Consider the following 16,777-nt stretch of genomic DNA (forward strand, 5'->3'; position numbering starts at 1 on the left):
CATAGGAAAACCATTTTCATTTGAAACATGCTTACCTTTATATACATAAGCCCTTCGGCTATTAAAATAATATATATATACATAAGAGAAGAAATCGTGAGACCATACTACCCACACATACGTATCTACGAGCCTCTACTAGAGTACTAGACATATGGACGGGACAGGACCCCGTCGTGCCCAAAATACATACATACATATATATATACACATACATATATATATATATATATATACACATACATATATATATATATATACACATACATATATATATATATATATATATATATACAAAAATATAAACCAAATAGCACCTCCGGAATAATGGAGTGCTCCTGTAAATCTGCTGATAACTTCTACGAGTCTGGATCACCCCCCTGTCTACCTGTGGGCATGAACACAGCGTCCAAAGAAAATGGACGTCAGTACGAACATTGTACTGAGTATGTAAGGCATGAATGAAATGAACAGGATAGGGAAATCATAAGTCATAAGGTGAAGATACAACCTGCGTAACTTTTAAGGGTGGATACATTTCATACATATATCATATATATAATCATAGTACATGTATCATCATAGAGCATACATCATCGTATCATATAAATCATCATCGTTAACCCGCGTCTGGGTGACCATCATATGCCACCCACTAGTGGTGATCATGCCCGGCCCTCTAGGATCGGTGTAAACATAGCAGCCCGCCTTAGCGGTGACATGCCCGACCATTTAGGCATGGTGGAATCGTATACAGCCCGCCTTCGCGGTGACATGCCCGGCCAATTAGGCACGGTGGAATCTTATCGTCATATAATCAATCATAAACTCATCATTATTACACATCTCATAGGCATATCACAATCTTATCATAACTTAACATCATCATGCATTCACCATTAATCCTACATTAGAACTTGGAGGTAACCATGGCTATGTCGAGGTGACATAAGGTCGTGAACCCCCGACTACGTTATGGAGTAATCTTAATCATCGTATCTCACCTTGAAGGGTTTAACATTTTAAAGTGAGTGCACACAAAGAAAAGCATCAGTGGAACCATGCTGAGGATTATTAGCTTCATGAACATCTTATTTTACTCTAGGATTCTTTCTACTTAAACTCATCATCATCATTATCATGCTCGTATCGTATCTCTTTTCTTCATCATATGCGTATGTAGCTCTCTATAGTCATGGGCTCATAATTTCCATTATTTAGGAAGATCATAGAAAAATAGGAAGATTCATGCCATAGGAGTCATGACTTAGAAGGAAAAGATTAGCCTTACATACCTCTTTCATTTAGCTATTCTATCGTTTGATCATTCTTCTTCGTTGCTCGCGTTTCTACCTTCAAGAAAGTTCATACTCATATTAGATAATTGATAACATAAGCGTTTTTGAACTAAAGCTAGAGAAAATTGAGCAACATCTCCTTTTTTTATACTACTTTCTCCATATCACCTATCAACTCCCAAACGTCAATAACAACATTCATAATATCATCATTATCCAATCCCCACAATTTCCTCTCAAGGTCATCTATAATCATGATCATAGCACAATATTACATTCATTCTCATCTAATGTTTCTATCATGCTCTTAACATCATTCATAACGTAATTATAATTACAACATATCAATATTCATGATTCACTCCAAACTACTACTCAAAAATGACACTATTCCCACTTTCATGACCCATTTCCTATACCCTTCCACAATCCAAGTGTTTCAACTTTTCAACACCTTAAATAAAATGTAAATACCATAAAAATTACCTTTTATAGTGTGGGAATGAGCTTTAAGTGGAAATATTTCACTTGAGCAAAACCCTAGTTCCACTTCCCATGGAATTTCTTGACTTGGATGAACTTTAATGTGTTTCTCATAATTAGTTTTGTTGGTTTGATGAAGTTGATCATCAATTTCTCTTGAGTTCTTGTATATGAAGTGTGTGGAAGGTTCTAGAGAACTCTTGAGTTGTGGAGAAGAAAAATGAAATGAAATAAATGTGTTGAGGTCCTTATATCAACTTTTAAAATCTGTCCCGACGAAATTATACGGACACTTATACGGTCCGCATAAACTTATACGGTACGTATAAGTGACCGTGAAATATCTTCAGCAACCATCCCTTTCTGTGTCAATTATACGGCACATTATACGGTCCGTAAAATTCTATACGGTCCGTATAAGTGACCGTGAAATCACCCCATCAACATCTCGCTTCTGTGACCATTATACGGCACATTATACGGTCCGTATAATTTTATATGGTCCGTATAAGTGACCGTATAATCCCATCAGTGAGGGACCTTCACTGTAACGATTCTACGGACCATTATACGGACCGTATAATCGGTCGTAGAATCTACCTCTTCTTTGATTTTGGTTCTCGTCACTTCGTTTGATCTCAAATCCTTATGGAACCTTCTTGGTACTTGTTTAACACCTCATTAACAATATAAGTGACATTATAACTCTTTCTCCAAAACATCATTAAGCCATCATTAATTCGATACTCAAAATTCATGCCCGACACACAACATATATCTTGCTTTCCTTAATAACTTTCGTCTCCTACCTCAAATGTCTTTGAAACCTCATTTAGGACCATCAATTGTTATTTTTTAATTATTAAAACATCGTATACGTCGTGCCCTTCGTCAGTCTATTCACTGTACGTTAACGGGAAATTTTTCCGGGGTGTAACATATATGGACCGTACGACTTTATACGGTCTGTATAAGGGTTCGTATAACCCGACAGAAATAGGGATTTCCCTGATGGTGAAATACGGTCACTTATACGGACCGTATAAGGGTACGTATAACACCCGACTGGCTGAGTATTTTTCAAGTATAAAAATGTGACCCTACTTCTAATTCCTCATTTTTCCAACTTCTCCACTTCTCTCCAACTCTCTAGAATATTCCACCCACTCCATTTACATAAATCCAAGGAAAATCAAAGAACAACATCATCAATCCAAGGAAATCAAGTGTAAGGAAGCTCTCTAGGGTTACTAGAAGTCAAGAAATCTCTTTGAATTGAAGTTAGAGTTTTCTCCAAGTGAGGCAATTCCATCTAAAACCCATTCCTACACAATCAAAGGTGAGTTTTATGATCATTTTATGTTATTAAAAATATTGAATGGTTGAAAGACTTAGATTATGGAAGAAGGTAGAATATGGAGCTCAATTGTGAAATAATTGTATGCTTGAATAGTAGTTTGACATGAATCATAATTCTTGAGATGTTATGACTATGATCTTACTATAAATGATATTAAGAATATTGGAGAAGCATTATATGAGGATGAATGTAGTGTTGTATCATGGCCATGGTTATGGATGACCTTGAGAGGAATTTTGAGGATTGAATAATGACTAACTTGACAAAGCTTATCAATTATGATATTGTGAGTGTGTTGTTGACGTTTGGGAGTGGTTATATGATATGGAGAAAGTTGTAAAAACAAAGGACATGCTGCCCAATTTTCGTTAGCTTTAGCTTAAGAGGAAGTATGTTATCGATTATCTAATCCTAGTATGAATTCTCTTGAATGTAGAATCGTGAACATTGGAGGAAAATGTTTGGTTGATAAAGTTGGAGAGACGTAAAGGTATGTGAGGCTAGTTCTTTCTTTTTCTAAGGCGGGCAGCTTATGATTACACCGTGCCTAGATGGTCGGGCATGACACCGCTAAGGCGGGCGGCTTAAGATAACACCGTGCCTAGATGGCCGGGCATGACACCGCTAAGGCGGGCGGCTTAAGATAACACCGTGCCTAGATGGCCGGGCATGACACCGCTAAGGCAGGCGGCTTAAGATAACACCGTGCCTAGATGGCCGGACATGACACCACTAGTGGGCGATGTGTGATAGTTTCCCGGACGCGGATTAACGATGATGGTATATTTGATATGCCTAACACATGTTTTCCATTAAAAGCTAAGCAGGTTATATCTTCGCCTTATGTTTCATCATTTCTTTATTATGTTGGTATTATTCCTGCCTTACATACTCAATACACTTTTCGTACTGATGTCCTTTTCTTTGGACGCTGTGTTCATGCTCACAGGTAGACAGCGCCACTCAGCAGATTTACAGGAGCACTCCACTATTCCGGAGGTGCCATTTCTGATATATTATTTTGTATATATATTTGGGCACGACGGGGTCCTGTCCCGTCCCTATGTCTTAGTACTCTAGTAGAGGCTCGTAGATATGTATGTGTGGGTAGTAGATGTCCCATGATGACTACATTGTATTTTGTATATCATTTTTGCAGCCGTGAGGGTGCATATATATGCATGTGTTGCCTTCAAAATTATATGTGTCTAGGATGAGTATGATGACTAGCGTAATGGGTGGTGCTAGGTAGTCAACTCCGGGTACCCGTCATGGCGCCCTAGTTGGGTCATGACATCGAAGATAAGTACAGACGTCTCCGTACCGATCTACAAGACTCTTCTAGACATGTCCTAGTACGATGAGATCGACGAACCTAGGGCTCTGATACCAACTTTGTCACGACCCAACCCGCCATGACTGGCACCCATCTAAATCCTAGTGGGCGAACCAACATACAAAACACCTATCCATTCAATCAGATTTTTTTATATGTAAATCAAGCTAAACAATTATTACTCATTTAACAACAAAATAACAAGTCGTTTAACAACAAAAGAACAAGTAAATCATGCCATAAATACTGTAGTAAGTGCGGAAGTTCTAACTATTACAATCCCTAAAAGCTGAAAGTCATCGTACAGGACTCTAAGCCAAAAACATGTCTAATAATTTGAAGTATAACAAGTAAGTATTCCATAATGTCTAGAGTACGAAAAGACATTATAGCAAGAAGATCGTCGAGTGGCCTGGCATGGGAAGAAGCTCACCCCAAAATCCGTCAATAAATATCCTCCACGCTAGATGTGAGGACGATCAACGGTCTCTATATGAAAATCTGCACTCAAAGAATGCAGCAAGGTAGTATCAGTACAAACACTATGTCACATCCCAGCTAGGGGCCATGACGGGTACCCGGAGCTGACTACAGAGCACCACTTACTATACTGGTCATCATACTCATCCTGGACACATATAATCTCCAAAGTAATACGTAAATGTACATAGGCACTCACGGCTGCAAAAACAATATACATATATATACAATGTAGTCATCATGGGACATCTACTTCCCACACATACGTATCTACGAGCTTCTACTAGAGTACTGAGACATAAGGACGGGACAGGACCCCGTCGTACCCAAATATATGTACAAAAAATAATATCTCAAAAAAATGGCACCTCCGAAATAATGGAGTGCTCATGTAAATCTGTTGAGTAGCTCCTAGAAATCTGGGCCACCTCCCTGTCTACCTATGGGCATGAACAAAGCGTCCAAAAGAAAGGAAGTCAGTACGAACATTGTACTGAGTATGTAAGGCATATACAACAATAATATATCAAAGAGATGAGGGAACATCCTGTAACTGAGTGTCACTTAAGATAGCGTAATACATGCTAACTTACATCATAAACATTATCATATCAAGTATGCATATATAAGTTGTCCGACCATATAGGTACGGTGTGATCATCATTAGCCCGCGTCCAGGCCTCTCGCGTCTGGGGTAAACATCTCATGTCGCCCACTAGTGGTGTCTGCCCATGCCATCTAGACATGGTGTATATGCTGCCCACCTTAGCCGTGTCTGCCCGTCCATATAGGCACGGTGCACTCTCATCATATACTTATCATAATGCATGCATAAGAACTCAAGGACAAACTATAACTCTATCGGGGTGACGTAAGGTCAAGAACCCCTGATTCCATTATGGAGTGGTCATAATCATCATGCCTCACCTTGAAGGAACTAGCATTATAATGTGAGTGTAACAACAACGAGTAGCATTAAAGAATCGTATGAGGATCATTAGCTTCATAGAGACATCATATCATGAGTTTTAGAATCTCTAGACTTAGACTCATCATCATCATTATCATATTCGTAACATATCTCTTATCTTTATCTCATGAGAAGCTCTTTATAAACATAGACTCATAGTTTCCGGAATGTAAGAAAGTCATGGAAAGATAAAGGAAGTCATGTCATAGGAATCATGCCTTAGAAAAAGAAGGGACTAGCCTCACATACCTTTTCGTCTTTCTAACTTGCCGACTAACGCTTCCTTCCAAGTTCGCTATTCTACATTCAAGAGAATTCGTGCTAGAATTAGATAATCGGAAGTATACTTAAGCTTAATATAAAGCTAACGAAAATTGGGCAGCATCTCCTTTGTTTCTAAAACTTTCTCCATATGATATAACAACTCTCAAACATCCATAACAAAACATTCATAATATCGTAATCAACAACTTCTTCAAGTTCAACGTTATTCAATTCCCACAATTCCCTACCAAAATGATTCATGACCATAACTATGGCATAACACCGTATGTGTTCCCATATTATACTTCCTTAACATCATTTGTATCGTCTACAACAAGATTTTACTCATAATATATCAAGGGTCATGATTCGTGTTAATCTACTATTCAAGAATACCATTAATTTCACATTTGAGCTCCATATTCTACTTTCTCCCATAATCTAAGTCTTTCAACCCCTCAGTATTCTTAATATCATGAAATGATCATAAAACTCACCTTTGATTGTGTAGGGATGGGCTTTTGATGAAGATACTTCACTTGGAGAAAACCCTAGCTCCACTTCCAAAGAATTTCTTGACTTCCAACAACCCTAGAGAACTCTCTTGCACTTGATTTCCTTGAATTGATGATATTGATCTTTGATTTCCCTTGAGTTCTTGTAAATAAGTGTGTGGAATGTTCTAGAGGTGTAGAGAGAAGTGGAGAAGTTGGAAAATTACAAATTAGAAGTGGGATCACATTTATATACTTGAAATATACTCAGCCCATCAGGTGTAATACGGTCCGTATAATATTATACGGTTCGTATAAGTGACCGTATTTCACCATCAGAGATTTTGCTTTCCTGTTGGGGGTTATACGGACTCTTATACGGACCGTATAAAGTTATACAGACCGTATAAGTGGTCGTATAACTCCAATTTTCCGAAGTTCATCTCGACGTTCCGTTTGATCTCCAATCCTTATGGAACCTTTTTAGCACTTCATTAACAATCTAAGGAGCGTTATAACTCTTCCTCAAGACAATATTAAATCCACATTAGCTCGGTACTTTGCAAACCCTTCTTCAAAACACGACTTATGCTTGACATTCTCCAACGAACTTTCTTCTCTTGCCTCAAACGTCTTTGGAATCTTAATTAGAACCGTTAAGTACGACTTCTTACTTGTAGAAACATCATATAATTCTTATCCTGCGTTAGTATATCTACTGAGCAACAACATGAAATTTTCCGAGGTATAACACACTATGTACCGGTAAGCATCACAGGCCGACTAAGATTAGTATCATGCATATTTTGTAAAATCAATAGAATAAAACAAGCCAGTCAACAGTCAGGAACATCAATAAATCACAGCAAATCAACCAAAAACAATCACAATCAATCACCAAGATTCAAGCATCACAATCACGTAAGTCAACAACGGGAACAAATTTACCACAATAACCACACGCACTGTACATACATGCTAGCTGATGTCTTAGCTTAGTAGTCATGACCTGCAGGGGACCCATGGTGTCCATGTACCACTCGTTCTGGAATAGTCTCGAACCCGAGCACAAACCTCCACTCCGAAACGAACCTCGGATGCGGGACAAATCAATGTGCCACTCATTTCCGGAACTATCCTAGGACCACAAGCCCAAAATCTAGGTCACATGTGTGTCGTTTCATACCTCTTGCATAACAGTATTTCTTACCTTTCAGTATCAATACTCAACTCATCATTTCATGTCATAATACCATTGAGAAGATTATATTAGCTTTTCACACAACACATCCATTGCAGATTCAATCACGCAGGAATAATGGCACGAAGACTACACAAACACTCAATTCGCATTCACATAGGAGTCTAGCCACACAATGTCGTGTATGAAAACTAGACATGCTTTGTCCTAAGGAAATTACAAACATACAATCAACTAAACAAAGTCTAACTTAAGTAAACTGTAACCTACCTCAAAGTAGAGCTGGAACAATGCCTGTCACTCTACTACAGCCTTTTCTTTCCTCAAAGCCTCAAAGTCTCAATACATTCGTGGTCTAAAAATAGAAGGTTTAATGAGTCACATTGCTCAATTTGCAAATACCAAGACAAGAAATACCCTTCCTCTCCCCATTCTAAGGGTGGATGATTTTCTAGGTGATAAAGAACCTATCAAAGCCCCTAATATTCATAAACCATCAGTTTATACCACATTCTATCAAACATTCCCATTACAAACAGTTTTCTATGGCAAAGACACCATTTTTATAGAACCCTAGGTCTCATTCACTTAGTTTACTATTCTAAATTTTCAATTTATGACAAATAGCAACTAATCAATCCATTTAAATGATAAATACGCGTTAATAATCCCAACCCATCAAGTTTAGAAGGTTTATTGATATTCTAGGATTCCTATTTCACTTTCACCATTAAAGGCTCATGAAGATGATTACAATAACGGAGGGAATGGAATGGTAGAATGGAAAGCAAAGAGACTTACCTCTCAAGGTTAACTTGCCCTAGCTTGAAAATCCTTTCTAGGTGCTAGTTGGGAAGTGTGTTCGTGTATTATGAATGAAAATATAAAACTAAGGCATTGAAAACCCGATTCTGCCTTCCCGTCGACCGCTGCGGCGGTCACTGCGCCGCTGCAGCGGTCCCGCTATAGCTACCAAGCCACCGCTATAACAGACCCAAGATAAATTCCATCACCGCTATAGCGATCACCACCCCACTATAGCAGCATCGCCGTAGCGGTCAATGGCCCGCCACAGCGGCCCCAAGAGCAAGTGGATGGCCGCTGGAAGCGGTCAGCCCGTAGCGGTAGTCCCACCGCCACAACGGTGCATTTTGGGCAGTAAGCTCGATCTTTTGTCCAGTTTTCCCCCTATCACCCCAAATTTCACCCAATGCCTCAAAAACATAACACAAAACATGCATACATACAAAAAAACGCCATACGAATCCATCCGTGGCCTCGGAATTCCCAATGGAGTCCTGAATTCCCATAATGACCGGAAGGGTCATTACAAGAACTTCAATAGGAGCAACTCCATATTTGTTATTCTACGGTACTGAAAGAGTCATACCTGCCGAAGTTGAGATACCTTCTTTGAGAATCATTCAAGAAGCAGAATTGGACAATGCTGAGTGGGTCTGAGCTCGATATGAGCAATTGGCTTTAATTGATGAGAAAAGGATGGTTGCTGTATGTCACAGTCAACTATACCAACAAACGATGGCAAGAGCCTTCAATAAGCGAGTCAGGACTCGGCTTTTCCAAATTGGGCAGCTGGTGCTTAAAAGAATTTTCCCACTTCAAGATGAATACAAAGGGAAGTTTGCTCCCAACTGGAGAGGACCTTACGTGGTCCGCAAAGTACTCTCCGAAGGAGCAGTAGTACTGGCAGAAATGGACGGACAAGAGTGGCCAAAGCCAATCAATTCAGATGCAATCAAGCGCTACTATGCATGAAGACAAGTTGTTCAGTCTGTAATCATACTTTTTCTTGTAATCGTTATGCTATTTGCTTGTATTAGCTATTCCCCTTTTGCTTGTAATAGTTTTGTAATAGATAGGAAAAACAAAACAACTTTTGTAATATGAACTACGCAATGACCTGATTTCCCCACAGTGGGATACGTAGGCAGTCCGCTTGGGGCCCGGTTGCATTACTAGTAAAAACCAAAAACTCATTTACTTTTATTTTGAACTACGTTCGACCTGAATTCCTGCTGCGACAGGATACGAGGGGCTCTTTGAGCTTGGTCGCACCAAAAGAAAAACCCAAGAAACCCCTAGGAAGCCTCAGAGATAGGACTTCACAAAGGACGCAAGGATTGCTGCGCGTCCAACTGGGGCAGAATTTTGAGAAAATCTCAAAATTCGCGCCATCAATCCACTACAAAGAGTTAGCTAACTTAGAGTTGTAAACTGGGGCAGAAATTTTGAGGAGACCTCAAAATTTCCCACAACTCAAAAGATTCGGCACGAGAGTTCGTCGATCAGGATTCAAAGCGGGGCAAAATTTTTAAGAAAAGGTCTAAAAAATACCACGCAAAGATGCAAAGAACCCCAGTCACGAAAGGAGGGATATCCCTCATACAAGGCACATGTCATGAAAACTAATCTTATCGCTTTCAAATAATGCATTTATTTTCCTACAAATTAGGTACCTTTATGGTAACTTTACAAAAACGATTTTCTGCATAATGAAAATAAATTTATCTTTCAAATACTAGAGCCGAAGGGGGATACGAGTCCAAAAAGCTGAAGATGCGACAGCGCCGGCGACGCGAATCAACTCTAGATAGGAAAAACTAATACATTTCTGACGCAGGTCCCCAGGACATCGGAGGACGATCCTTTTTCTAACTTTGCTTCATGTGCAGGAAATGGTTCGCCAAAAGAAGGTCAAGACCGCTGCTGAGATCAGGCCTTCGGAAAATAATCCAGCCACAAAAACTAGGAAAGATCGGAATGCCATAAGAGTAAAATATCTAGCCACAAGGAATATGAAAGATCGGAATGCCATAAGGGGAAAATATCGAGCTAAGAGGGCTATGAAAGATTCGAATGCCACAAAAGCAAATACCTAGCCACGAGGGCTATAAAAGAGAAGAATGTCACAGAGGGAAAACACCTGGCCATAAAGGCCCACAATGGACAAAAGGCCATAATGGAAAAATCACCGGCCAATGAGGCCGGAGTAAAACAACACGGCATATTTGACCAAGAGGGTCACATCTGGCACAATGGACAAAAGAAAGACGATTTAGCCAAAGGGGCCATATCTTTCATTCCCATCACTTCTTCTTATTTGCCAAGAGGGCCATTGCATATCTATTTTCCTGTTGCCGAGAGAGCCATCACTTCTTCTTATTTGCCAACAGGGCCATTGCAGATCTATTTTCCTTTGGCCGAGAGGGCCACCACTTCTTTTTATTTGTCAAGAGGGTCATTCATACAAACATGCCAAGAGGGCCATTTATACAACCATGCTAAGAGGGTCATTCATAAAAACATTCCAAAAGGGCCATTCATACAAACATGCCGAGAGGGCCATTCATTTAAATTGCCAAAAAAGGCCATGCATACGAACTACCCGATATAGCAAAATCACAAAGCAATGTAAAACTGGTCAGGAGACCACAGTATTCGTTCAAAAAAGACAAAGCGATGTAAAACCGGTCAAGGGACCGCAGTGTTCGCTCAAAAAAGACAAAGCGATGTGAAACCGGTCAAGAGACCGCAGTATTCGCTCAAGAAGACAAGACGATGAACATCCGGTCAGATGACCGCAGTATTCATAGCCAAAAATCAACATTACTCAGCAGATGGAAGTATATTTGTAGCCACCAAACACAGAAGGTTGATCAAATCAAATCCAGACAGATTGCGGAGCAAACGTAAAACTTTTTCTTACGCAGCTGGTCGAGATAAAGTGCCTATGAGAGTCAAGCTCTTCGGCCAGGACTTGGAAAAATCACTCCTCACCATGCTCAGCCACACAATATTGCTTATTTGCTTATGCGCTTTTTTTTATTATTATTCCGCAATCGGTATGACACACACCGGAACACACAAAGGCATTCCCATATAAGGGATACCCTTTTCCTCCGATCGAGTCGAACTACAAATAACTTGATTCCCAAAAAAAGGGATATGTAGGCGGACTCAATGCCAGAGAGACAGTCACACTCCAACCAATCACTCTGGACTTCCCAATTTAATAGACGGGAAATCTGAGATTTCTTTAAATTAACATTTAAAAGCCATAATCGAGTCGAACTACGAGTGGCATGAGTTCTCATAAAACCTGAGATATGTAGGCAACCCAGATAATTTGAAAATTGCATGAAAATGAGAGGTAATATAAGTAAGGTCAGTCAAAAATCAGGGTTAGTCAAATTTCGTTGCTCGGGGATGATCCCGGCATCCCCGAACACATAAGGGGAAGTTGTTGACACCAAATTTTTGACCTCCCATAATTTTTTTTAATTACTCAGAGTCCTTGAATATTAAACAGAGTGAAATATGTATTTTCAGAAGTCAAAATGATTTTATAAAATTATTTAGATAACATTTTCCCAATTTTGTTTGATAACATAGTTTCTATAATATTATAAATAGTTTGGAAATTAATTTACATATTTTTACAATTATAATACTTTCGCTAAATTGAACCAACAGGGAAAATAATTTACCACAATTATTCACTTAATTGTCTAAATTGTTAGAATGCCAATTTGCAAGTATTTTACTTTGTTTAGTGCAAGGAATCTGTTTAGTTACCCCTCAATTCTTGTTTAATCAATTTATTAGAATTTTTTTCATAAATAATTAAGTTTTTAATTGTGATTAATTCTGAAAATTTCCCATTATACAACTGTAATTGAAATAATCATTTATAATTCAAAAAAATCATTTTTAATTGGTCTATTAGTTTATATGTGGTCCGAATTTAAATATCCAATTGAGGGACATTATTTATATTTGGCTACTGATTGCATATGTGACCCTCTATACACATGTATACATGAATATACATGTGATATATATATATTAAAGAGGCTCCTTTCCTCTTCTATTTTCGTAAATGGACCGAGTCCAGCCCAATGCTGGGCGTTACCCGGCACAGACCAAATGCTTAACAGGGGTAATACCCCCTTTTGTTCCTTAATTTTTTCAACCAAATAACCCTTACCCCTCTTTTCCCTCTTCCCTTTCCCTTTCCCAAACCCTAGCTACCGCGGGGCCACCCTCTCTCTCCTCTCGTCATCTCGCCATTTTTGGCAAAGATTCAGAGCTGTAAGGCTTTATCAGGCCTAGTATGGATGATTTGAGGAAACCATTAATTGCTTGGCCTCCTCTCTCCTCCATTGCAACCAAACACGATATTATCCTTGCTTGTTTTGATATTCTTTCTTGCTTTTATGTGTTCAAGCATTCAAAGAATGTATTTTCTTTAATTACTCTTGTTTGTTTTTGATTTTGAATACCGCATTAGGATTGGTTCTTGAAGAGCTTTTTGAATCGTCTTTTGTTGGTTGAAATCTGACCTTTGATGTTTATTTTTTATTTAATCTCGACCCTACAACATGGATATATGAGGAGGAAATCCCATCTTTGGGATTTATCCCACATCAAAAATTAGGGTTTAGGATTTGTTTGAGGGTTCTATAGAAATGGCCCTAGGTTGATAGAATGAAAAAGGCAAACTATAGGAGATTCACCAAAAAAAGCTCGAAATACTTAAGTTTTGGCTCATTTTGCTTTGAAACTTTAAATTTTCGAGTTAAGTTCAAAATTTTAAACATTTTTCTTTATTCTTGTTAGTGTGGCTTGAGCATTTGGGAGGTTGAGGAAGGAAATCTTCCAAGTTCAAACCTGGACAAGGGCTGCACTAGCAAAATGTAATTTTTCGTCCCTTTTGTTTATCTTATAGCTTATTGTACTGCTTATGTATAACAGTTAGTTTAAATCATTAATTTAAGTGTTAATTGCTAATTTTTTCTTAATTACTAGTTGCTTAAGTTTGCTTAGTTTAGGGATATTTAAGTATTCTTAAAACCTATCCATCTACGTTTTTTGTTTGGCTTCTGGTCTGGTTTGATGGATGCTTAGTGGCTGGATTGTTTTTCTTACCATGTTAGATTAGCTTACTTTGTTGTTAATACAAGTTGGGATCCTATTTAAGCATTGTGGTCCTAGTTAAGCTTAGTTGTGCACTAAGCAACTGGTGATCTAAATAGAATTTGTGTATTAGTTGAGTTCAGGTCAACATGTCATTAAGGATAGTTAAATGAATCACTAATCCTCTATAATCCTTACAAGGCCTACTTAGTTAACTTGATATAAATATGACTAAGTGTTGGTTTGGTTTGATTTAAGTTCAAAACTTATTAGTCTAGTTCTGTTTAGTGTGATAATGGTTTGATGAAAATTGATCAGTTGCTAAAAAGAAAATTATGTTTAGACTGTTTGATTGAACTCTTGTGTGAAACCATGTCTACTCTTATGTTTGTTTCTTGACTCTATTGAGACTATCTTGTGAGCTTTAAGCTTTTGGTGCAAGTTTTTTCAACTGTAGTTTTAGACACACTTCTTTGCTGATTATGTACACCTAAAAATTTAACTGCCCTAGTGCCAAGCTGTCTATATTTTGCTACTCTCTTTGAAAACTGAATACTAGTTTAGTACTTGTCTGCTTCCCTTTTGCATTTAATCACCTTGCTTAACTAGTTTAAGGTCTTATGTGGGTATAAGTGTTGTTGGAATAGAGGTTATCACTTAGGGTGTGTTTGGCCAATAGGTGTGACTTACCCGATGATAGAAAAAGAGTGGACAAGGCTTAGAGTTTCCAGTCAAACTCAGCCTAGTCATCCTCCTTTCAGTCCATGGGGGTACCCTATGCAAAAACACACCTCATGGGACCCTTTAGATGTTTAAAAAAGTAGGTCCATGTGTAGCATTCATGACAAAACAGTTTGAAGTTCTCAAAATGGCACAAAGATGTTTGGTTTTTCTTCTGAAATAATACTTCATTGTGTTTTTGGTCTATTGAACTCCTTAAACTGCTTACATACACTCTATTTTCTTTTCCTTTTCTCTAGCCTGTTTCAAAATATGTCCCTATGTCCTTAATTGAATTAAATTGTTAAAAAGGGGTGTAGGAAAGACTAATTAGGACAAGGTTTTCTTGAATTTAATGGATGGGTCTTTGTGGTTAAGTATACCAGGGCTATACCTAAGTATACCATTTATACATCGTCCCTATATATCTTTAGTGTATAAGAACTTGTATATCCAGTATAAATATGGTATACCACTGGTATCAGGTCCAGAATCTGTTAAGTTTTTTGTACCAATAAGGATAATATCTATTTGGGCTTGTGCTCTTTTCTTTATGCCACATTTGGGCTTTCCTTTGTCTTGTGTATTTTCACTAATTTGGGCTAGTCTTTGGTTGTTTCAAAACTGCATCACTGCCAACATGGGCTTTGTTTTTAAGGGGTTGTTTTTGGCCTTCCTTGGGCTTTATCTATGTCACTGAATTGCTTGACCTTTCTACACTTCTCCTTTCCTCCTGCTTACTCATTTTTTCTCATGTAAATATATTTGTGCTCATCTGTCTATTATGAAAATCATATGCATTTACCCTATAGTTTAATAAGTAGGTATAGAAAAACTTCTAACCCCTCCTTTCTTTTCTTTTTCTTTGTGTTGCATGAAAATACCGAGGCCACTTGGGCCAGTTCTTCCATTTGAAACCTGTTGGGACTAAGGCCTAACTCTCATTGATTGATCGATTCCGAATAAGGGAAGCAAATATGAGGAAGGCCCATCCATGGGTAAAAATGGAGGCTGGTGGGTTTGGTAGGCCCACCAGCTTAATTTCCTTTCTTTTTAATTCCAGTTGTACATTCATGTGTGTATAAATACTCATGTAAAATATTGAAACCCTTATGTGTGTAGAATTAGGAAAAACAAGTACTATTTAGGAAAGTTGCCAAATGAGTCTTTTTAAGAAAACTATTTAGGATGATAATCATTTTTCCTAAACTGGGAATTTAACGATAAGTTTTTGGTCTAAAAAATTATTTTAAAGGTAAGGTTAAGCAAAGAATGAAGAGCGGGATTTAGTTAAGTTTAAAATTGAACAAGGCAAAATCTTTCTTCAAGCAACAGATTTTGGGTCTCAAGCCCGTGATAAAACACTGGATAAGTACGTTTTTTTAGAATTGGTTCAAAGGAATGGCTGGATCAAAAGATGTGTGCCAAAAACAAGTTTTGGACTTGAATTAACTTGGACAATTTTGAGAATTGGACCTGGACTTGAACGAATTCCTTAAGAAAAATAAAGCCTATTTGGGCCTGGAAGCCCACGTTAAACTTGGATTAAAAAGAAATTGTTTGGATTGTATTTGGACTGAAATTTTCGGACTGGGTTATGATGGTGCAATGACTTATGGGCTTCAAATGATTAAATGGACTTAAATTAATGAACTTGCTTTGTTTTATATATGTGTGTATAAAACGGAGATATACTCCATATTTATATATATATATATATATATATATATATATATACGTATAATAAAACCCGTAGGTCCTAAACCCATTTTGTTAGGACTAGAATAGTAGCGACTCTACTCGGGAGAAATCTTGAGTGTGCCCTAGTTCAGCAAAAAAGTGAGTTGAATACTTACGCGGATTTTCTAAACCAAAACCCTATTTTTATAAGGGGACTTTTTGCCGAATTGTTTTTGCTTAAAATTATGTTATAAATAAAAAGACTTTTTTTCTTTGCGGAAAGCTAAACACTTTTAAGCAAATAAGTACATTAATCACACATTAAAGCTCGTAGGTTAACCGTATTCTACAGATCTTTAATACTAGGGTGCGTAAAACCTTCCCTAGGGGATCACTAGAACCCTTACCTCGAACTTTGGTCCAAAAGATTTTTTCTCTTATTTGAAAAAACTCTTTAAACTTGGTTTTTCTAGTTTTTCATAAATAAATTAGGTGGAGACTCTAAAAATTCTAGAATCCAATTAGAGCACCAACAACCTCGTAGTAACTTTTAT

The sequence above is a fragment of the Lycium barbarum genome, chromosome 5, assembly GCF_019175385.1.
Source record: "Lycium barbarum isolate Lr01 chromosome 5, ASM1917538v2, whole genome shotgun sequence".
In the NCBI taxonomy this organism is placed as follows: Eukaryota; Viridiplantae; Streptophyta; class Magnoliopsida; order Solanales; family Solanaceae; genus Lycium; species Lycium barbarum.